This window comes from Pinus tabuliformis, chromosome 9 (assembly GCF_031772625.1).
Source record: "Pinus tabuliformis cultivar Carrire ecotype Pingquan chromosome 9, CPIR1, whole genome shotgun sequence".
NCBI lineage: Eukaryota > Viridiplantae > Streptophyta > Pinopsida > Pinales > Pinaceae > Pinus > Pinus tabuliformis.
The window spans coordinates 995,472,060-995,497,102 of NC_142307.1; the positions used below are offsets into that span (position 1 = coordinate 995,472,060).

Consider the following 25,043-nt stretch of genomic DNA (forward strand, 5'->3'; position numbering starts at 1 on the left):
TGAACTATTTTTCCATCTAGAAATTGAGGGTTTTTGACCTGTTTTCAGTTTTGTTTGGTTGTTTTGCTGAATATGAACAATGTCTCTTCACTGAAGCTTACTTGCATCACTTAATATAGCCTCACTTAGACTGGGATTGTTAAATGTTCCTTATGTATTACTTTATCATTTGCAATCTTTAGTCGAATTTTTTTTTTCTTGTCGATTATTATTTGTCGAAAGAAGTGTCGTAAAGTCGTTCCTCTTTCGAATTCTAAATTGTCGTAAAATCTTCATTCATTAAAGATCAATTGGTTTATATGTGCATATGATTTGTCTTTTCATTTAAAGTGTCATAATTCTTCATCTCTTTAAAATTGAAAGTGTTGTAAAGTCTTCCTTTTCGTTTAAGAGAAATTGTCGGAAATCGTTGCTTTCATGAAAAGAGATTTTTGAGTCATTGTTGCATTTAATTTTCCTTTCTCTATCATTCACATTAAGGGAAAATGAAAAGAAATACATGCATTTTGCATTATACATATTAAATTTTGTGAATGCTTGACAGGAATAGCTAGGGAAATTGCATTAGATGTGCTCTTTGCTCTTTGTCAAAAATCTTATTGCTCTATCCTTTAGTAGCTAAGGTTTTCATCATTCAAACTAAATCAAAAGTCTTTTTGTCATGATAGTTGAATTTTAGGCATTGCGAACATACATCATGTGGTGAACCTTCAAAGGAAAATTTTAAGCAAGATCAACTTAAGATGAACCTCAATTAACTTAACAACGCTTTGGAATTTAACGCAACACATTTAGAGGTCTAGGCTAGAGACGTGTTTCAGCGTCGTTAAATCTAGTGGCTATCGTTTTCATTGAAGGTAGGGTGATTCCTCCTCTTTGATACGACAAGTGCTAGAACGGACTTGTGCTCCCCGTACCATCGCATATATATTGCGAGACCCCACTAGGCTTAAATCCTTTATCCATAGGAAACTGAGTCTGCCAACTTATCGATCGTAATGCACTGAACACAACATTCAGGAAGATTGACTGCCATACATAAAGTCCTTGGTAATTTCTCTTTAATTTATCACCAAAGTGTATATTGTAGTTTTACAATTGATCTAGTAAATCTTTTTGTCTAGATTCTCTAGAGTAGTCACTTTCGTTCCTTTTCAACTCTTTAAAAGAACAGGTCCATCTGAGAACTTGCCCTTTCAGGCTCATTAAAAATTGAAGGCGACTAGAGTCATCTTTAGCTTTTTCTCGACTCTTTAAAATTGAAAAAGAAAATTTTCATCCAAAGTGTCGTTAAAATTAATTGACCGCAAATAACATCCCTATCCCTTAGTTGATCTTAGGTTGAAACATATGGCGACAAATCCAGAGTCCACCGATCAAGAAATTCCTTCTTATGGGAATCCTAGTCCTTTTCCTTTTTTTGGAAATATTGCTGCTCCATATATGGCTACATTGTCCCTTCCGGGATTTACCATTGGCTTGCCAGTATGGTTGTTTTCAACCTCCTTGGTTCAAAATGTCGAGTTTTCTCCGTAATCGAGTATGCCTCCAACTAGACAAAATCAACCTCCAGTTGATCCTGAAGTTGACCCTTTGCCTTCTTCCTCATTTGTTTCTTCCTCCCCTTCTTCTTCTTTGCTTGGTGAAAGTATTGGTACTAGTAACCAGGTGGCTAAGAAGAAGAAGAAAGGGAAGAAGAAGAAGAAGAAGCAAAGTCAACAAAGGGACAACCAAGCAACCATTGCTTTGAATGCAACATATGATGATAAACTGCCCATTCAGCTACACAAAGTTCGATATCCATGCATAATTTGTGCAGGAGACCATCTTCATCGAAATTGTCCTTACATTCCTCGGATCTTGGAAGAATGGTCTTCCCGTTCACACCATCCTGTGTCATCAACCTCTAGAGATCATGTTGGTAACACACCATCAATTAGTGATAGTAAAGTTCATGGACAGAAGGGAAAGGTCAAGTTTCCATGTAGTTTATGTGAAGGGAATCACCCCATTCACCTTTTTCCCTATCTGGATGAAGCCAAGAAAGTGTTGGATAACCGTCCTACTTCACCGTAGTGACTTCCTTCTGGTTACAGGAAACTCTCCCTAAGTCCTTCACTACTTGATAAACCGACTAACCAAAATCAACTGTCAGTCGAAACCACTCTCTCTGAAAGTGAATCCTATGAGTCTACACCCGATCTAAATCAACAGGTCGAGGTAACGGTTGACCCGATTTCACCTTTAGCTAATCATACCTTTCCCGAAGAGAGTGAAAATCATACCACTAAAGCTCTTTTTGTTTCCTCAGATTCAAATAAGCTTGGGGGCAGTCCACCTTTCCATCAAGATAAGAGGAAAATCCTCCAGTTCTCGTAACTCAAGGGGTTAATTCTCCTGTTTCTATGGTACCCCCTCCAAGTAGTCTAGTCACTTCCTTTGATTGGAATCAACTAGCAGGATTCTGCCTTCCTTCTTATGTGCCTTTCTAGATCATAGTACAAGTTTGTAAAATGATTGTATCTGGCACTATTATAGATGAAGGTGCATCAGTGAGTATCCTTTCCTCAACTGCTTGGAAAGCGCTTGGTTCGCCACTGCTTGTGCCTATTACACAGAATCTGTTGGGCTTTAACAAAGGAACCAGTCGACCATTAGGGATCCTTCCTAAGTTACCTATTACTTTAGGAGGGAAAACCATTTATCTGAACATGATGCTAGTCCCAGGCCCTTTAGATTACAATTTACTTCTTGGGCGTGACTATGTTTATAACATGGGAGCTATTGTCTTAAAACTCTTTCGAGTTATTTGTTTCCCGCATGAAGGCAAAATTGTCACTGTTGACCAACTTCCATTTCCCGGTCCAAATATAGCTCCTAGTCAACCATCGTCCCTAAATGGTCCATTTATACTAATGGTATCATCCCCACCACAGGTTAATTATGTGGCAACCTGTTCCATACCTACATCAACTGACGATCAATTCAGTGATGTTGTTCATCGTGTACCGGGGGCATTGGAATCAGGTCTCTCCTTCATGACTTCTTATGAGTTGTGACAGGGTGTCCGAGGATAGTTCCTAGTCTTGTGCCAACCTTGTTAAAAAATGAAACAAGGAGTTTGAGGATAGTTCTTTGTCTTGTGTCGACCTCTTTAAAAAATGAAACCAAGGAATCCGAGGATATTTCTTTGTCTTTTGTCGACCTCATTAAAAAATGAAACCAAGGAATACGAGGATAGTTCTTTGTCTTGTGTCAACCTCATTAAAAATAGAAACAAGGAGTCCGAGGATAGTTAGTTGTCTTGTGTCAACCTCATTAAAAAATGAAACAAAGGACCCCTGGAGAAAAGTTCCAAGTTGAGTCTATGATTAGATCTCGTAAAATCCTAGTCGAGTCTTTCACTTGATCTCGTAAAAGAACCTTCATTCCATCCACCTGATAGCCATGAGTAGTCTACTTAGGTGAATGTAATGAAGCTTTGGGGGGCATGCACCTAATGGTAAAGATAAGTTTCCCTATAGGTTATGTGATTGGTCTATCACACCATTCACCTTTGTCTATCTGGATGAAGCCAAAGAGGTGTTGGATAACCGTCTTGCTTCATTGCAGTGACTTCCATCTGGTTACAGGAGACTCTCCCTTTCATCAAGCTGGGGGCATGCAAACCAACTCAAGCATAATTTTTCGTTTCAAGCTTGTGTAAACATGAAATTGAATCCAAGCATAGTTCCCTATGGTTCAAGCTTGTCTAAAAATGAACCCATTTTCAATTTTTAACCCTTGTGATTGCCATTCTATCAGCCTTTTGAGCCTTGGTTTTGTTCATCCCATCACCGCCATCTCTTTGGCCGATCATACACTTTCACTTGGTTGTTTTACCCTTTTTGAGGGATAGTTGCAATGAGTGGTCTTATTAGCCAGCCTCTTCACATAAATCAACATGTTTTGAGAAGTTCCAACATCATCGAAACCAGTTGCTACCCTAGACACCACTTGTTCCTCAAAATAGAGTCGTCTTTAAACCCTTTTCAGACTCTCTAAACATGAAAAGATTGTCGAGCACTTGTCTTTTCCAGCTCGTTAAAGTATTGGAAACATCATCCCTCCTATATTATTTTATCCTTTTTCGGATCTAAGGGATTATTTTATGAAAAATAACTTATGGAGTTTTCTTTTTGTCCCTTTTCAAACTCTCTAAACATGAAAAGGACCGTGTTATCATTGTCATTAAGCTCATTAAAATAATAGCGACAAACTTGTCCATCTAGACAAGACCAAGTTTCACTATCACTAGACTCATTGAAACATCAAATAGCGATGGGTTCGGGCGAATTATAGAACAAGCATATGTTATCCTCCTCACGGTTGACAAAAATAAAGAGGTACTAGTCAGCAATGACTGGGGGAAAAGGGGAAAAAACTTGAAGAATTTATGGTAGCAAGTCGCTCTTGAACATGATACTTTCACTTCATCTCCATGATTGAGTTGGGTTGGGTTATTCTGTTCACCAGTCATCATACCATTGGTCTTTCATACCATCCATCTTTTGGGGTTAACGCTACCAATTCATCTCAGTGTCGCTGACATGTTCAAGAGAAGTCATTCAGTTGAGAAGTCATCATCCAGTTAATGTCTCATATGCTGCAATACCTCCAACCTTCATTTTTCATGACCGCCATTCCTGAACCTTGTGTCGTCAGTTCATTTTCACCTCTAGAAATCATTTTCTTCATTTCATGTCGTAGATGTGAGATACATCAAGGCTCTCCTACGACGAGTCACTTCTTGTCAACATCATCTCATTATCCAAGAAGTTGACTTAGAAACAACCCTTTCAGTGCTTTGAATCTTGTTTACATCAATGGCAAGTTTCTCACTTCCGACGACAGGTTGACATCAATGGCCTTCGACCTAAAGATTTTGCATGGTGTTTGACATCAGATCATGTATTCAAACCACGTGAAATGTATTGTAGTACGTTGAGGATCATTTTCATTATCGGTGATCCCTCTCACGTCTGTTAACATCTCACATCATTAGCTGGTAATCAGGCGATGTCTTTCCATGTTCGACTTCAGAACACCTCTTCACATGGATTGACTTGTACATCGAGCGAAGATTGAACAATTTTGAAGACCTCGGATCTAGTTTCATCCATCCGAGCTATGATATATTCAGGGATATAAAAACATCAAATTTACAAAGGCTCTACACAGATGGTCATCCTAATCATGGATTGTGACTCTATATCTGTAGAATCACGAGTCTGTATCTGTAGACGACTATCTGATCTATGTACATGAAATGAAATTTATAAAGCTAAGCATGGGAATGCCTCCCTCAACTAGATCATGAAAATCATATTATTATGATGTATTGTATTGTAACTTATGCAGGTCACCTTCCAATTCGAAATTTCGGATCCTCATGATAAAGCATTTCACCTGACATGAATTTTTACGACCTCATGCTTTGGGGGGCAACTGTTATAGACATATTTGGGCACATCAACCCCAAACTCATATGTCGATGTATTAGGGCTCATCAACCCATAAAAGAGTTGTTTCATACCATAAAGGAACATAGTCATTTGAATACATCATTCCCCAAAAGCTCCACCTGAGAAATCATCCAGAAATTGCATAAATTGAACCATACTGACTGCTACACTGTCAAAGTGTGATGCATACTGACTGCTACATTGTCAGGGTGTGATGCATACTATTTAGGCCTTCTAATGGGTACGATGTGCAAGGATGGACCAATTTCTGGGACAGTTTGTTAGTTGGTTGCTCATGGAATCTTCTAGAAACTTCTCCTGTGCCACTTACCTCTCTGAATTCACCCAATGATGAACAAGGGAACTAGGAAACCATCTCCAATCCCCTCTCTTGTGGTACCAATTGTAACAAGCGAAATGACACTAATCAAACCCCATGGATGACTCACACGCTTGCAAATAACTATAAATGGATCTCCAATCCAAGAGATCAGAAGGATGGAATTTTGTGAATTGTAAGTGCTGATAGTTTGTCATTAAGGAGAGAGCATTGTATTCTTGTTGGTGTGATCTTGCTATTTCATGAGGTGAAGAAGGATTGAAGTTGGGAGGATGGTGCTGGATTAGACAACTGGGTTGTAATTCTCGTTTCTATTAATAAAACTCTTCAAGTTTTCTCCCATATGATTGTGCCATTATGAATGTTATCATTTATGAATGCTATCATTTGTTCATTATATATTTGATTCTGTAATGTTTATGTTGTAATAGATCATGATGCTTTGATGGTTCTTTATTGTTGTACTTGTGCAGGTACTCTCCAAGCATGTTAAGTATGGGGAGGAGTTGTAGGATCTGTCAAAGGAGAGAGAGATCAAGCAAGGGATTAAGAGGAAGTTCCAGGTTGGTTCCACTATCTTTCTCTTATCTGTTACACATAGGAAAAATCATTGAATTGCTTTAAACTGTTGTTTCTAGGGTAGCTGCCAAACCTAGAGAGTTATTCGTTCGAAAAGACACTAATTTTCCCAGAAACAAGGAGCTATCTCTATCCAATCTTTTTCACGCATAGTAGTCTTGTATATTTGATCCAAATCATCATCGTCCTCATAGTCGCGGACCAGTTAAGTGTAGTGTGCTCCTTTAGCAGGGTCCAGTAGCACAATAACCTTGAGTGCCTTCTTGTCAAATTTCATCATTTACTTCTTTAGATTAATCCCCACGTCCATGTTGAAGGCCCAATCAATTCCTAGTAGCATAGGGTAAGGATTGTTTTCATCCACTATTTCAATTACTTCAAAATCAGCGAACGCAATCGCTCCTTCAATGTCCATTGTTACCCCATACAGGCACCCCATAGGAATGATCTTTTGTTGATTGGCCATGCGTAGCTATATAGGAAACAATTGTAATGCAGGTCTCCCCATCCTTTCCCATGTCTGCTTAGGTATTACATTTGCATCTAACCCAAGATCTAGGATGACTTGGTCCAGTTCATACTCTCTTATCTGCGCAGTTAACTTCATCTCGTGCACAGTCTGCTTATTGTTTTTACCTAGTTTCCTCACAGCGCGATGTTCTGTAGGAATCTTAATTTTTCCTGTGTAATTGTCGATCAGCTCTTGGATCCCTTCTACCATCTTCTGATCTCTCAATAGATTCATACAACTTTTTAGAAAAGTAGCTAACAGTGAGGGATCAACATCTTTCACTTCATTGTTCCTAGTTGATTTCTCCTGATTCCTAGACATAGAACCCTCAGCAAAGTTCTTCTTAGCCTCCATGAAAATTTCTTTCGCTCGGTTGAGGTCAAACCCAACTTCTTTTTCAGTAGCCTTGTGCACCCATCCTTCAGTTTCTGGATTCTTTCCCTTATCTTCTCCTGTGGCTGTACCACAGGGCATTATGATATTAACACTATGATCTTCTTCGAGAGGCTCCACCCTCGTCATCTAGATATTCTACATAGGCTTCTGGGTTTGCGTCTTCTTTTCTTGCATATTTTCTATAAGTATCAAGAAATATTCTATCACATGATCGAACTATCTGCAATATTGACAAGATGGATGTGTTGGGTTTGGACAGTCACACGAAAAATGTCCAGCTTCACCACAGTTATAACAAATAACTTTTCCATGACCTATGCCATCCCCTCCTCCTCTTCCTCTTCCACAACCTTGGAATCCTCTGTGCACTGCACCTGTGCCCTGATCCTCAGGTTGATTTTCTGCCTGCATTCGATAGGTTGGGTTCCTATCCATCATTAATTCATAACTTCGATAATGGCGCTCATCATGACCTATAGATTTGTAGAAATTGCAAAACAACTGTTGAGGGGTTTGTACAAACTTCTATAGTAGATGACAATTGTCCATCGCATGTTGTCCTGTAACCTAACAAATAACGCACCATGGCGTTGCTCCTATGCTCGGCCCAACGGTATTTTCTAGCTTCAGGGGGATAGGCCCCCCTAATAAGATAATTATGATAAACCAGATAATGGTCCTTATCGTGACCATGGACCTTGCATTTCAAGCACCAAACTTCTACGCAAACTTCAGGCTGGGCTTCCTTTCCCTTCTTCAGGCTCTGCAACTCCAGGTGCAGACTTTCCAGCTGTGAGTAAATCTGTTGTACTCCAATGTTCGTATCTTGTACTAGCAAGGCTTCCAACCTCATCGTGATCTCCATAGCTTTTTCTTGAGTTGCTATCTTTTGTTGTGATAATGGTAATCTTAGGTGAGGCAACAACGAAGAAATGTACCAATCTTTGTGTTGTTCATCCATGATGTTCATATTAGCCTACTGGATCAGGCATTTTAGCTTCTGATCGAAATCCCACGAGGATTCATATACCCTTTGTTGTATCTCCTTCAACTCTGTAATGGACTACGCCTGAGATTTAGGCTTCTTAAACTCATTGTTCAATGCTTGTTGAGTATCTGCCAACGTCGCGACAGGGTGATCTTGACAGTACTTGATATACCAAGTCAGCGCTCTATCTTGCAGCACCTTGACTAGTTGTGCTTTCTTTAAATTATCATTAGTGATCTGTTGCACTATCCACACCATTTGTAACAAACCAAAATTGCTCGGGGTCTTTGCTCCCTACCCCGCTGAAGATCGGCATCTTCATTATGTTTTCCATGTTGAATGGTGGAGGTGGAGGTGGAGGCAAAGTGGATGGATGAGGTATCCACGGGATACATTGACACAACAACTGCAATGCACTTCACGGTGTACTCTAAATAGTGCCTTCATCATCACTCAACAAGGATCCAAATAGGGGAATATATTCAGAGCTCGATTCTTCGTTCCTTCTGAAGCATTTTTCACTTTGCATAGTCCTAAACATTGAGGTAATGAACATAACTCGCTTTTTACACAACATCATCTTAATCTAAGTTTCCAGAGATCTTAAATACTTACCTCACAGTCCCTTGAAGAGCTTGCGCTCTGCTCCACTATAACTGACGGATATATCAATCACAAGCTGAGTGACAAATCCTATGATTATGTGATCAATCCGTGATCAGCAACCCATTCGATGTTGTTTTCTGAATCTCCCATGCTCCTCACCAATTCTGGAGTCCACATAATAGGGCCATCAAGTCTCCATGTACCCTGACTATCCGCTAATCTAGACTGCCACTCATGAAATTCATAGGAGAAGAAACATAAAAAGGCTTCGGTTTCATCTAAGTATAGGTATCTCTTCAACCACTATTCCTTGGATAACCACGAGTTTCTATTCTCCTGAGCTGCAAATGTGTGTTCCTTCCAATCGAGCCACTTCTCAATTTATTTCTTAATAGGTAACCACGTATTCAACATCACACATTCCTCAGATAGATCCCGGTCTCGACAATGGAACAATTTGTTGGCTTGAAGGGGCCTGACCCAGGCTTAGCTTTAACTGTGGCAACCAACAAAATCCAAACTACTGGGCCTTTCGGCAACAACCCGTGTTGGGTGTGGAGTCTGATTATCTTCTATATTCAAAGGTATCGCCACATTGGACCCCAGTTCGAAATGGGGGTGGCAACGCCGCCCGTAAAATATTCACTGCAGGGGGGGTCCAGGGGGGGCGGCTGCAACCTTTGGGAGCCCCCCTGGCGGGGGTTTCGGGGGCAACGCCCCTGAAGCTAAAAACAACTATAAAATTGCCTTGTAAAAGTATATTAATTTCTAGTCAATCTGGGCCGTTCATTAGTGTTATAGACATTTTTGTGCCTCGCATCATGCATGAGCATGGAATCAATAATTACAGGGATCCTCAGTCCCTAAACATGTTGCTCTTACCCCTAAAAGAACAAGGTCATCAAACAACAGCACTTCCAATCAGTTCTCCACCTGAAAACACTTCAAAACAGGCTTATTTTGGATCATGTCAGCTGCTTAACTGAGCTTCTGCGCTGTAATGCAACTGTCCCACTCTGTACCTGCGCTGGAAGTCAAAAGTAATGAAGGCTACCTGCGCTGGGTGAGATTGGCCAAGTGGCACAGTCATCCTGCAAGGTGTCAACTGCCCAGGAAGCTTCCAAACTGACACTTGGTTCATAAGATTCGCCCTATGATGAGTAAGAGGTACTTGATCACCATGTGTAACCAAGGATCTCCAAGTGGTCTCAAGAACTGAAGATTAACTGAAGAGGGAGAGGACACAAGGCAGCTTCATGTCAGTCTCAAGCTGACTCATCCTCTCTTCTTCTATCCTATATATAGAGCTCTTCTATGAGGTCTAAGGAGGCTGGAATTTTGTGTAAAGCAAGGAGGTGTTGTTGGATTACAGTTAGAGCTATTGGGTGATTGTTTTTACTAGAGGTGAAGAGGAGAGTTCTTGCTGCTGGGGAGGTGCTGCTGGATTGGAGCCATCATTGGTTGTAACCTTCTCAGAACCCTGTTACTTCTATCAATAAAGTTTTGCATGTTCTCCTATATACTTGTATTGCATTGATGTATTGTATTTACATGTATATTTGATTCACTCTAATCCATGCATCAGTTATGAGTACTTGTATCTTGTAGTTTCCTCTCTCGTTTTGTGCAGGGCTTGTGTGTAGCTGGACCGGCAAAGAGAGCAAGGAGCTGGGAACAAGAGACAAAGAGAGAGGATCAAGATTGACTAAGCGAAGGACACCAGGTTGGTTGATCATTTCTTCCCCCCTCTCTGTACTTTCATAAAGGAAAACATCAAAGCTTTACTTTCAGTTGTTGCTAAAGACTGTCACCTTTAGAGTAGGGATAGGGTCATCCGCATCGGATACTTTTCCCCACAACAAACTGGCGACTCCGCTGGGGAAGCCTAGTATCTTGTTGGTGTTTGTAGTATTTTGCTATTCATTTCTTGAAGAAAAGAGTACCAAATCGAAAAGCTTTTGACTATATCAAAAGCGAAGTAGAGAGACTGCTACTCTTACTCATTTGCTGAGCAAATTCAAGATTTGAAGAGCTTATCTACAAAAGACTCTTTACTCTTTGTGATAGATCTTCATCCTCTTGATCATACCTTAGCCTGTACTTGACCTATAGCTTTTTTATTTCATCAAAAACAGTGCATTTTTGAGCTTTTTATGACCCGGAAAACTTTGTAGACGAAACTCTCGTGAGTCAGTGCAGGCTGTACACAGGCAGCCTGCATTACAGCGCAGGTACTCCCTTCGGGAACTGCGCTGAGAGTGGAATTGGCAGACTAGAACCTGCGCTGGTCCAGTTAGCCCTTGTCTTGCTCAGTCTTCCTATTGTGTCTTGGCCCTGTTTGCACTTGTTTTTGGCTGATTGCTTGCTGGTTATTGTACTTGTTGTAAGCCACTTCTCCTTGACATTATTCCACCTCAGTTGTGTGATGAAACTGTGAATGTTCTTTCAGTATTTCTTGTTGCAGTTACAGTTTCCCATTGTGAAAAGCGAACCAGTATAGCTGTGACCTCTTAGATCCTGAACTGTAAAAGTGTCTTTGTGATCTTAAGAGCTAGTTTTATTACTGTTCATAGCTGTTTGAGTTTGTTCGATTTGCATTTCATGGTTTGAATCTATACATTTCCTGTGTTTTTAAACAAGTCTATCATAAGGTGTCTTTTTGATTGTGGACAAGCTTGTTTATTTCTACTTGAAATTAGATTCAAAATCATACAACAGTTTCCTTTTTGTCTAGCATCAACATTAAGGATAACGAAAAGAAATACATGCATTGTGCATTTTGCATTTGACTGTATGCTTGACGATTTAGGAAGATGTGCATTTTAGTGTGTGTTCTTTGATCTGTGGAAAAAGTTGTGTCCTTCTTTTCCCTCAAGTAGATTAAGGTTTTCAAAGTTGAAAGATTGAAAAGATTTGCTTCTCATTCTTAGATTGCATATAGGAAGTTGTATATATACATCTCGTGGCGAACCTGAAAGGCGAACTGTTAAGAAAGATCAACATTAAAATAAACTCAATTTACATAACAACGCTTTGGAATTTAACGCAAACATCTAGAGGTCTAGGTAGAGACGTGTTCCGGCGTCGTTAAACATAGTGACTGTCGATCTCTACGAAGGTGGGTGATTCCTCCTGAGAGTCGGTGGCACTAACACGGACTTGAGCTCCCGCGTACCGTCGCGTATATTGGGAGACCCCTATAGGTTTTTATCCTTTATCCTTAGGAAACCGTGTCGGCCGCCCTACTGATCGCGATGCAGTGAACACAGCATTCACGAAGATCGACCACCCGTACCGTAAAACGTATTCTGTGGTTTCGCGAAAGGTTTGGCACACCCTCTGCCTAGATCTCCAGAGCAGTTTCTTTTGGCCTTTTTCAAACTCTATAACTGAAAAAGTCAACCGAGCATTTGTCACTTCGGGCTCGTTAATACATCGAAGGCGACTAGAGTCATCTTTAGCTTTTTCTCGACTCTTAAAACATGAAAAAGCAAGTTTGTGTCTAAAAGCATCGTTAATAAAATTTATTTTAAAGCGGAACATAATCACCTGTTATTCCCACGTTGATCTTTCAGTTGAAAAGTATGGAGCCCACCAACCAAGGAAGTAACCTTGGCGGAAGTCCAAATCCCTTCTCCTCTTGGGGAGATGTTGGTGCGCCTCATATGGCTACATTGTCGCTTCCAGGATTGACAATCGGCCTCCCTGTATGGCTCTTTTCAACTAATGTAGTCCAGATCGCCACTAATCCTGAGCATTCGAATCAACAGTCAGAAAAATCTAGAACTACCCACCAGCCTTCCACTTCTTATGATACTTCCTCTGATCCTTCGTCTTCGCAAGGTAAAGCTGGCAAAAGTCAGCCTCCCAAGGAGAAGAAGGAAAAGAAGAAGAGAGAAAAGAAGCAGAAGGAGCCTCTGGCGAAGGCGACTGGGGGCAAGCAGAAGAAAGCTGACAAAAACCCACACACTGCACCGACCGGCCTAAATCGCCATGTGTCATTTGCAAAGGGATCCATTTCCATCGTGATTGTCCTTGTATTCCCCGGATACTAAGGGACTGGTCCCCAAGGTTGCACAATCGGTAGCATCAACCTCTGGTTGTCATGTTGATTGCATTCCGTCAACCAGCGAGAGTGAAGGACGAAGAAGGGGACCAAGATCACCCTGTCTATTGTGTGAAGGTCATCATGCCATCCACAAATGTCCATTCTTAGATGAGGCCAAGAGAGTTTTGGAAGATCGCCGGTGTCACCGGTGCGACTTCCACCTGGATATCAAAAACTCGCGCCTAATCCCTCGATAGTTGAAAATCCGGTTGAACCACTCAAGTGGTCAGCTGAAGTGTCGGTCATTGAGAATGAACCTACTGAATCTAGACTAGACGAAAGTCTAAAGGTCGATGCGGCAGTTGGCCCGGTTCTTCCTTCAGAGGTTCTATCGTCCAATGACCCCGTCATTGAAGACCCGTCTTCAAATGACACCGTCGTCGAAGAGTCGTCTTCATGCGACACCCTCACTGATGAGAACAAGGATGACACCATCCAGGTTCTTTTCATCAGCACCGACTCCGATGAGCATCAGGGCAATGCGCCCATTCCTTTATCGCAGGAAGGAACATCATCAGAGTCATATCCGGCCGTATATTCGGTCCCACCGCCAAGCAACCTGGTTGTATCCTTTGATTGGAATCAACTAGGCAGACCCCGGTTACCAGCCAGTGTACCATTCAAAATCATTGTCCAGATCTATAGAATGATTATGGCTGGTACTATCATTGATGAAGGGGCGTCTGTGAGTATCCTTTCCTCTGTTGCTTGGAAAGCACTGGGTTCCCCGGCGCTTTTACCTGAGTTGAGAAATCTCTCAGGTTTTGATAAAGGAACCAGTCGACCATTAGGGATCCTCCCTGATGTACCTGTTACATTGAAGGGGAAGACCGTCAAGATGAACGTGTTGGTAGTTCAAGGACCCTTGGATTATAACCTACTCCTTGGACGCGACTATATTTATTGCATGGGAGCGATAGTCTCCTCACTCTTTAGAGTAATGTGTTTTCCACATGAAGGAAGGGTGGTCAAGCTCGTAGACCAACTTTCATTTCCGGGATCTCGCATCGCAAATAGTCAAATACCAATCCTAAATGGTCTGTTCACTCAAGATTCGCCTCCGCCCCCGGTCCTCCTTCCCGATGAGCGCGAGTGATTCGGAAAGAAAGACTAGGACCCAGGGGGCATGCACCTTGGTCTGCTTCGGGCAGAAGAAACTCCGGGTATAAGACAGAATTTCCGCAGGAGAACATGACTAGTCCGTACCCGTCCGTAGGAAGTGGGGTTGTTCTGGAAAAATGATCTTTTGTTAAAGTTATGTGTTTGGGAATCATTCACCTTTGTCTAAAAAAGTGGGCAATGCCCGAGTAGGAATTCCCTTATTACAACAAGTAGTCACCATCTTTAAATTCAAGCCTCGCCCATCGAAACATGTGTTTTGAAGGATAAGCAGGGGAAGTCTATTAAGAAGGAGACCGTATATTGTTGTGACAGAGGGTAACCATCTTAGGACAACCCAATGATAGGCACCGCCGAAGAAAGAGATTTATCTGCGGCAGCAAATCGAACCGTCTTTGGAATAATAAGAAAGAGGCAAGCCTCCCTCAATAATACCAATGTTTTATCTTTGAGTAGTGTTCTTCTATTGTCATAAATAGCTGTTTGTTAAAAGTGGGCCGACGGAAGCCTGAGTACTGCGTAAGACCCCTTAAAATAACGAGAAGACAAGTATCGTTAGCATTAGATTAGCAAGATGACAAATAAATGTGAACACCCAAAGAAAAGCAGAAGTAGGGGAGAGGAGGGGCAGCCTCGAAATTCTATCCTATACCTGGGGGCATGCAAACTTTCTGGAGTGCAAGCTAGGGGCGGTTATTTATCTGGTTTTAAGATTAGCCGTTTCCAAACTTGCATGAAAGAAAGCCTGTGGGGCAAAAGTAAAATTTGCCAAAAGTGAGCACAGCTGTGGTAAGGCATAAGCTCTATAAAAATTGGTCCTTACGTTCATGAGAGCTTCATATATGTCATGGTGATATTGAGCATTTAGCATCATAATTTCATGCTCGTTATAAAAAATAAACGCAAATCCGAGAACAGTTTTAGGACTGAATTTATGTCGATAAAAAATAGAAAAGTGTGAGCAATTCCCAGAGTTCTTCAAGCTCATGGAAAAAATGAACCGGTAAATAACTCTTTTGAGATCGTAAATTCATCAGCCATAAGAACCTTGATCGTGTTTTCATCCATCACACTCCACATGTTCATTTGGTCCATCATTCACTTCCATTGTGTGTGTTTACCTCTTTTGAGAAACAGCTGCGAAGAGTGATTTCACCTAGCCATCCTTGTGACACTGCGTGATTGGATTAATTTCAACCTGTACCTGGAATCCACACCTGAAAATTAAATCACACGAATCCTCACTATCACGACTCGTTCAAATCAGTCTTTAGCTCAACTGACTCGTAAAATATGAAAAGTTTGCGAGTATTTGGCCTTCAGCTCGTTAAATGACGGAACGCTATCCCTCCTCTAAATTTTAATCTTTTTGGACCTGAGGGATTATTGCAAAAAGGATCGAGCGCTTGTCTTGTTCGGCTCGTTTAAAAGTACCGAACAGCCATCCCTTCTGTATTGTTTTATACTTTTTCGGACTTAAGGGATTTGCTGACGAAAAAGGAATCATGGAGTTAACTTTCTGTACCTTTTCAGACTCTCTAAAAATGAAAAGGACCGAGTTTTCTTTGTCGTTAGACTCGTTAAATGATTAAATAGCGACAAACTTGTCTTTAGACGAGAACGAGGTTCCCTATCGCTAGGCTCGTTAAATCATAGCGATGGGCTTGCCCGAAGGGAAGGTTATAGAACAAGCATATGTTATCCTCCTCAAGCTTGACAGAAATAAAGAGGTACTGGTCAGAAATGACTGGGGAAAAATTGGAAGAACATTCAAAGTTTAATGGTAGCAAGTCACTCTTGAACATGACACTTTTCCTCCGTATCACATCGGGTTGGGTTGTTGTTTTCACACGGTCTCATCACCATGGTCCTCTCAAACCATCCACATTTGGGTATAATGCTACGATCCATCGCATCAGTGTCGTATGTTAATGATCCATTCATAAGGTAGGTCATTCTGAAAGTGTCAACCTGTCCCATCCACTGCCATACATTATCCTTCATCCATCATGACCGCCACCCTGAATCATATGTCACAGTTTGTTTTCACCTCCACTAAAGTCATTAGCTCCATTCCGTGTCATTGATGTGGGATTCATTAAGGCCCTCCTTTGACGGATCGCTTCTTGTCGACTTCAGCTCATTATCCAAGAACTTGATCTAGGAACACCCCCATCAGTACTTTGAAGCTTGCATGCCTCAATGGCAAGTTTCTCACTTCCGGCGACAGGTATACATCGATGACCTTCGACCAGAAGATTTTGCGTGGCGTTCGACGCCAAGTCCTTTATTCACGCCACATGAATTGTACTGCAGTACCTTGAGGGTCATCGTCATTATTGGTGATTCCTCTCGCGCTTGTTAACGGTTTTCATTATTGACCGGTAATCAAGCGATGTCTTTCCATGTTCGACTTCAGCGCAATTCTCACATGGATCGACTTGTACTTAGAGTGAAGATCGAACGAGTTTGAAGACCCCGGATCTAGTTTCATCCATTCGGGCTGCTGCGATATATATTCAGGAAATATAAAAGCATTTGCCATGTACATCATTGCAGCAGATGATCATCCTACTCAAAGGATGATAATTTCAACAGAAAATTATCAGTCTATCTTCAGACGATCGTCTGTCATATGTACCAAAATGTATTTATAAAAAGCTGAGCATGGGAATGCCCGCATCAGCTAGATCATGAGAATAATGATGAATGAAAAATAATGTATTGTATTGTATTGTATTACAGGGGGCACTCTCCTCAGCACTGGAACGAACTTCGGATCCTCTAGATAAAGCATTTCACCCGATAAACGGCCTCATACTTTAGGGGGCAACTGTTATAGACATTTTTGTGCCTCGCATCATGGAGCATGGAATGTCAATAATTACAGGGATCCTCAGTCCCTAAACATGTTGTTTTCTTACCCTAAAAGAACAAGGTCATCAAACAACAGCACTTCCAATCAGTTCTCCACCTGAAAACACTTCAAAACAGGCTTATTTTGGATCATGTCAGCTGCTTAATTGAGCTTCTGCGCTGTAATGCAACTGTCCCACTCCTGTACCTGCGCTGGAAGTCAAAAGTAATGAAGGCTACCTGCGCTGGGCGAGATTGGCCAAGTGGCACAGTCATCCTGCAAGGTGTCAACTGCCCAGGAAGCTTCCAAACTGACACTTGGTTCATAAGATTCGCCCTATGATGAGTAAGAGGTACTTGATCACCATGTGTAACCAAGGATCTCCAAGTGGACTCAAGAACTGAAGATTAACTGAAGAGGGAGAGGACACAAGGCAGCTTCATGTCAGTCTCAAGCTGACTCATCCTCTCTTCTTCTATCCTATATATAGAGCTCTTCTATGAGGTCTAAGGAGGCTGGAATTTTGTGTAAAGCAGGAGGTGTTGTTGGATTACAGTTAGAGCTATTGGGTGATTGTTTTTACTAGAGGTGAAGAGGAGAGTTCTTGCTGCTGGGGAGTGTGCTGCTGGATTGGAGCCATCATTGGTTGTAACCTTCTCAGAACCCTGTTACTTCTATCAATAAAGTTTTGCATGTTCTCCTATATACTTGTATTGCATTGATGTATTGTATTTACATGTATATTTGATTCACTCTAATCCATGCATCAGTTATGAGTACTTGTATCTTGTAGTTTCCTCTCTCGTTTTGTGCAGGGCTTGTGTGTAGCTGGACCGACAAAGAGAGCAAGGAGCTGGGAACAAGAGACAAAGAGAGAGGATCAAGATCGACTAAGCGAAGGACACCAAGTTGGTTGATCATTTCTTCCCCCCTCTCTGTACTTTCATAAAGGAAAACATCAAAGCTTTACTTTCAGTTGTTGCTAAAGACTGTCACCTTTAGAGTAGGGATAGGGTCATCCGCATCGGATACTTTTCCCCACAAGAATTAGGTGGATGATCTGACAGTAGAACTTATGTTTAGTTTAGGGTTTTTTGCCCTAGAAGGCAACCCCTCTCTTTGTATGAGGGCATTGTATTTGAGGCTGTGTGATAGATGTGTATTCTGTGAGTGGGAAATAGAGAGGTGAGACCGTGAGAGAAAACAGAGGATCTTACAGCGGATCTGCTATAGGTTGTGTTTATTCATTTTGTTGGATAATAGAAAGGAAGGACTGGCTGTTCGGGGTGGACATAGCCAAAACTGGGTGAACCACGTATATCTGTGTCTCTCTTGTTTTATGCGCTTTCTGTGTTTATATTTCTGCAATATTTTATGTGTTCCATTGCTCCATAATATATAATTTTCTAACAACTGGTATCAGAGCCGAAGGTCTATTTGGCTGATAAACTCACAGGAAAGAAGGGTTCCTGGTTTGAGTGGGAGCAATGGCGGAAGATGGTAAGTTTAGGGTCGAGAAATTTAACGGCCAAAACTTCTCGTTGTGGAAGATGCAGATGGAATATTATCTGTATCAGAAAGATCTATACCTACCATTGGGCGGAAAATCAAAGATGCCGATGGGTATGACAGATGAAGAATGGAACCTTCTCGATAGAAAGGCACTCGGAACAATATGGTTGTGCCTTGTTGCGTCAGTCGCCTTCAACATTTCGAAGGAAACCACGACAAAGGGTTTGATTCAGACGTTGTCGAAACTATATGAAAAACCCTCGGCCTCAAACAAGGTATTTCTTATGTTTAATATGAAAATGTCGGAAGGTGGATCTGTTGCAGACCATTTAAATGATTTTAATACAGTTACAAGTCAGTTAAGTTCTGTAGGGGTAAACTTTGATGATGAAGTTAGAGCTTATTTATTCTTGTGCTCATTACCAGAAAGTTGGAATGGTTTGGTAATGGCCATTAGTAACTCCGTTTCTGGATCTAGTACTTTAAAGTTTGATGATGTTGTCGGTGCTATCCTTAGCGAGGAAATGCGACGGAAAAGCTCTGGTGAGACATTGGGAAATGCTTTGAGTGCAGAGTCTAGAGGAAGAAAAATGGAAAGAGGAAAGAGCTCAGTATATCGCAGTAAATCAAGGAAAGGCAGATCCAAGTCCATATCGGGGATAGTGTGCTAGAAATGTGGAAAGAAAGGACACCTAAAGAAAGACTGTAGATCTCGGAAGGGAAAAGAAGGAGATGCACAGCAAGAAAACAATCATGAAGCAAATGTGACAGGTGAGGTGTTACAAGATGATTTGATTCTTTCTTTCGAAAATATTACTGATTCCTGGGTGGTATATTCAGGGGCTTCATTCCATGCCACCACACTGATAGAAATACTTTCATGACTATGTTCAAGGAGATTTTGGACAAGTTCGTCTGGGTGATGATAAACCCTGTAAAATCATTGGAATGGGTAAGGTTCTTGTAAAACAGCAGAATGGAAACCAATGGCTATTAGAGGAGGTAAGGCATGTTCCAGATCTAAAGAAAATATGATTTCAACAGGGAAGTTAGGCGGTGAAGGTTGTGTGACAACTTTCACAGATAAAGCTTGGAAGGTCACCAAAGGAGCCTTGGTAATAGCAAAAGGTGAAAAGGTTGGTACATTGTATTTATGCAATGGTATTTCTAACTCTGTTAATGCTTTAACTTCCAAAGGAGCAGATGCAGCATTATCATATCTAGGCTCGGACACATGAGTGAAAAGGGGATGAAGATTCTTCACTCAAGGAATTTGTTGCCGGGTTTGAAGAATGTTGATTTGGACTTCTGTGAGAATTGCATTTATGGAAAATAGAAGAGAGTCAGATTTCGCAGAGTTGGGAAAGAAAAGAAGAATGAAAAATTAGAGCTTGTGCATACAGATGTATGGGGACCTTCTCAGGTATCATCTCTCGGTGGCTCTCGTTATTATGTTGCTTTTATTGATGATGCAACTAGAAAAACTTGGATTTATTGTATTAAGAATAAATCTGATGTATTTGATACTTTCAAGAAATGGAAAGATTTGGTTGAGATTGAGACGGGAAAGAAATTGAAGTGTCTTAGATCAGACAATGGAGGTGAATATTGCAGCAAAGAGTTTGATAGGTACTATTCAGAGCATGGAATTCGCAGAGAGAAGATAGTTCCAAGAACACCACAAGAAAATGGTGTGTCAGAAAGGATGAACAGAAAAATCATGGAGCGTGCAAGGTGCATGAGATTGCATGCAGGATTGCCTTTACAGTTTTGGGCAGATGCTGTAGATACTGTTGTTTATCTAATAAACAGAGGGCCTTCAAGTTCCTTGGATGGTGGTGTTCCAGAGGAAGCATGGACAGGTAAAAAGGTAAACTACTCTATTTTAAAGCCTTTTGGTTGTGAGGCCATTGTCATATTGATAAAGAAAATAGAACAAGCTTGAGGCAAAGTCAAAGAAATGTACCTTTATTGGATATGGTGTTAATGATTTTGGTTATCACTTATCTGATTACGAAAACCCAAAATCATTAGGAGCAGAGATGTAATATCAATGAAAAGGTCTTGTATAAGAATCAGTTGCAGGAAAAGAAACAGGAAAAGGAAAACAAGGAATATGCAGTTCTTGATGAAATCACTGAAAAAGTAAAGGTGCCTGAAAATAATAATAATCAACAACCACAACAACAACAACAAACAACCACCAACAACAACAGGCACCCCAAACACCTGAAAGTGGTGTTAGAAGATCTACCAGGATAAGTAGACCCCCTGAACGATACCCTCCTTCATTATATTATTTTATTGTTGACTGATTCCAGTGAACCCGAATGTTATGAGAAGCAATGCAGGTTGAAAGCAAGAAGAAGTGGGAGGTAGCCATGGAAGAACAGATGGACTCCTTAATGCATAACCAGACTTGGGATTTAGTCAGGTTGCCTGTAGGAAAAACTACATTGAAGAATAAATGGGTTTACAGGCTGAAGGAAGAAGATGGAGGAAAACAGAGGTATAAAGCTAGACTTGTGGTGAAGGGGTTTGCACAGAAGAAAGGTATTGATTTTGATGAAATATTTTCTCCTGTTGTTAAAATGACTTCAATCAGAACTATTTTAAGTCTTTGTAGCAGCTGAAGATTTGCATCTTGAGCAGTGAGTTAGTATGTAAGACAGCCTTTCTCCATGGGGTTTGGTTGGGAAGAGATATATATGCGGCAGCCAAGGATATGAGGGAAAGAAAGGTGAAGGAAGGAGAAACTAGTGTGAAGGTTGAAGAAGAGCTTGTATGGCTTAAAACTTAAAAACATGCTCCAAGGCAGTGGTATCTAAAATTTGACAAGTTTTGTCTGAACAAGGTTATACTAGATGTCACTTTGATCATTGTGTTTATTTGAAAAAGAAAAATGATGGCACTATATTATATTGTTATTGTATGTAGATGACATGCTTGTTGCAGGATCTAACATGCAGGAAATAAATGTGCTCAAAAGAAAATTGGCAAATTCATTTGCAATGAAGGATTTGGGAGGTGCAAAACAAATCCTTGGTATGAGAATAACTAGAGACAGGAAAAATTGTAAATTAACATTGTCCCAGAATGAGTACATACAAAAGGTGTTGAAAATATTTAACATGCACAATGCAAAACCAGTTAGTACACCTTTTGCTAGCCATTTCAAACTTAGCAAGGAAATGTGCCCAAAGACCTAAGAAGACATGGATTATATGTCTAAAGTTCCATATGCATTAGCAGTTGGAAGCTTAATGTATGCAATGGTCTGCACAAGGCCCGATATTGCACATGCAGTGGGAGTTGTAAGCAGTGTACATGAAACAATCCAGGAAAGGAACATTGGATGGCAGTGAAATGGATTCTCAGATATTTGAAAGGTACCACAAATCAAGCATTATGCTTGGTGGTGGTTCAAACATCCCTACAAGGATATGTTGATGCAGATATGGCATGTGACAGAGATAACAGGAGGAGCACTACAGGATATGTATTTACTGTTGGAGGAATAGCTGTCAGTTGGGTTTCAAAAATCCAAAGTGTTGTTGCACTTTCAACAATAGAAGCAGAGTATGTTGCTGCTACAGAGGCTAGTAAAGAAATGAATTGGTTATTTCAAAGGTTTATGGGGTGAAATGGGTAAGGAGCATGATATGGGCATGTTATACAGTGATAGCCAAAGTTCCATTCATCTTGCAAAGAACTCGACATTTCATTCCAGGACTAAACAAATACAGCTCAAGTACCATTTCATACGATCAGTGGTGGAAGATGGAGAGTTGAAGCTGGAAAAGATACACACTAGCCAGAATCCTACAGATATGCTAACAAAAGTTGTAACCAGGAGAGAAACTGAGAATATGCTCAGTTTCAATTGGTCTTCAAGGATGACGATGAAGATGAGGAACAACCAGGTCCAAGAGAGGAGTCATTGTCAACAACACAATGGAGCGTGGAGTTGCTAGATGGAGTTGCTACAATCAGTCTCCAAGTGGGAGATTGTGGGTGTAGAGCCTGATTATCTTCTATATTCAAAGGTATCGCCACATTGACCCCAGTTCGAAATGGGGGGAGGCAACGCCACCCATAAAAATATTCGCTGCAGGGGGGTCCAGGGGGGGGGGGGGGGTCCAGTGGGGGCCTTGTGACCTTTGGAACCCCCCCTGGCGGGGGGTTTTCGGGGGCAGCGCCCCCGAAGCTAAAACAGCTGTAAATTTCCTTGTAATAGGTAGTTAATCTAGTCAATCTGAGTCGCTCATTAGGAAGATGATCTGACGGTAGAAGTTATGTTTATTTAAGGTTTTTTGCCCTAGAAGGCAACCCCTCTCTTTGTATGAGGGCATTGTATTTGAGGCTGTGTGATAGATGTGTATTCTGTGAGTGGTAAATAGAGAGGTGAGAATTGTGAGAAAAAACAGAGGATATTACAGCGGATCTGCTGTAGGTTGTGTTTCTTCATTTTGCTGGATAATAGAAAAGGAAGACTGGCTGTTCGGGTGGACGTAGCCCAAAACTGGGTGAACCACGTATATCTGTGTCTCTTTTTTTATGCGCTTTCTGTGTTTATATTTCTGCAATATTTTATGTGTTCCATTGCTCCATAATATATAATTTTCTAACAACTCGCATAGCGTAGGTTGCAGTCTCACCTGAAGTAGTATTTGGGGATGATAGAACCAGGTTTTGGCATCCAGAGGCTTGTGTTATGGTTTCTTGATACCCTTGTGGCTTAGATCTTCCTTCGTGCAAATCTGCTGCTTTCGACAGAATACTACTACAAACTTAACTAAAGTACCTTTAGATCATCGCAAAGGTCCTTAATTGTACTTATCACGCATAAAGATTATAGGTCCACTAGTTCAGCGCAGTAAATAAGCATTCATTCACATTAAACAGATTACAGAGCGAAGATACATAAACTTAAACATAAGTAAATAACAAGGCACAACTGCATCATAATTGCTTCCCAAAACAATCTTTATTATGAATAAACTTTTAATTACAAACTTCTCTTCCCTGCACACTCAGCTGCAGGGGCTCGCACACTCAGCTTGCAGACTTACCAAGGTCTCCATGCACTCAGCTGCAGGAGCCTTCCCCTTTCACCTAAGTACAAGAAATAGACTTTCCTGCCTTATCACCTTTCCCTTACAATGATTCTTCACTTAAATTGTTTCCTAAGACTTGTTATGACTCATCTATTTATAGCATTTAATTTACAATACCATGGCCTGCGGACCATGGGTGGGTCTCAGAATAACTCTATTACCTACCCACCTAAGGGACTAAAGCCCCTTTGACTTTACTTAGCTTCGCGCTCCGCTTTCCACATTTTGCGGAGACTTTACTTTTGCTACAAAAAGATATTACAAAATTGACTCAAAACTCAACATAATTGACCCCGGGGACTCCATCCCAACAAATGGTAGAGTCGTCAGACACATGAAAAGATCTTCGAGTCATGATAGAAAGAGAGCTCATTGATATTATGAAGAGTTTGATAGAGAATATTTTGATGACAAGGTATTCCTATTCGTATAGGGCATACATATCCTCCTCAACACTTTGCAGTGGCTAACGAAGGTCAATATATTGCCAAGGGCTTAAAATGGGTTGGTGGAAGTAATTCTAAATAGGAAAAAAATTGGAATCATTTTAAAGGTGTTTTAAAGCTACAGGCAGTGAGAACCACAAGTTTGTGAATAATCATGATTATCCATCTGTTGTCTTCACTGTTGAGCTCATTAATCGTGAGATACTCAAAGGGATTCATGATATTGTCAAAGACCCTTATGTTTCATTATCTCAAGAGTGATCATTGTTGCAGAATGGGAGTTCTTATGAATTAGAAGCAAGGAGGCTGCCATCAAGGAGTTTGAATTCATTTCAAATTGAAGCAAGGATCAAGAGAAGCGAGAAATAAGATTTACATATGGTCATTGAACCAATATACTCAGAACAAGTTTTCTAACACTAGGCTATTTTTGCTATCAAAACTCATCTAGGTAGACTATTTCGAGAATATGGCCCCATGTTAGGTGTTGAGTTTCATCCCCTTCCCCTTGCTACCTTTGGACATAGGTAGTTCCTATATATTCCTCTCCATGATCTAAGCTAAATAGTCAGTGATATTCCTGGAAAAGACATTGAATTTAATTGGTAAAAGGCTATGTCTGCCTAGCATAAGCATTTGAAATTCTTTGTATTTCCTATGGTGCAATTTTTCTCCCCATTCTTACTTGTTTACATGACTATGTAAGCAAGGATAAGGATAAATATACTTGTTTCCTCTGAAGACCTTGTGCTTACAATATTGTCTAGAAAGTTATTATATTACTTGTGTAGGATCATTTATTTATCAGAGAGTTTATTTTCACTTTATGTCTCAAGTTAGTTTATGCAAGTATTGATTGACATAAATTGTAATATTCTTTCCATGGAAGATTTTGTCTCTATGTACTTTTTATATTTGTTTTCCATATAAAAAAATACAATGCATGTCTTTATGGTTTTT

The 25,043-nt window shown here is 40.7% G+C and overlaps 1 pseudogene; it reads left to right on the forward strand.

The window, feature by feature from the left end:
* Nucleotides 1-24,614, forward strand: part of LOC149152073 (uncharacterized) — a 64,474-nt pseudogene extending 39,860 nt beyond the window's left edge.
* Nucleotides 24,615-25,043: the final 429 nt, after the last annotated feature.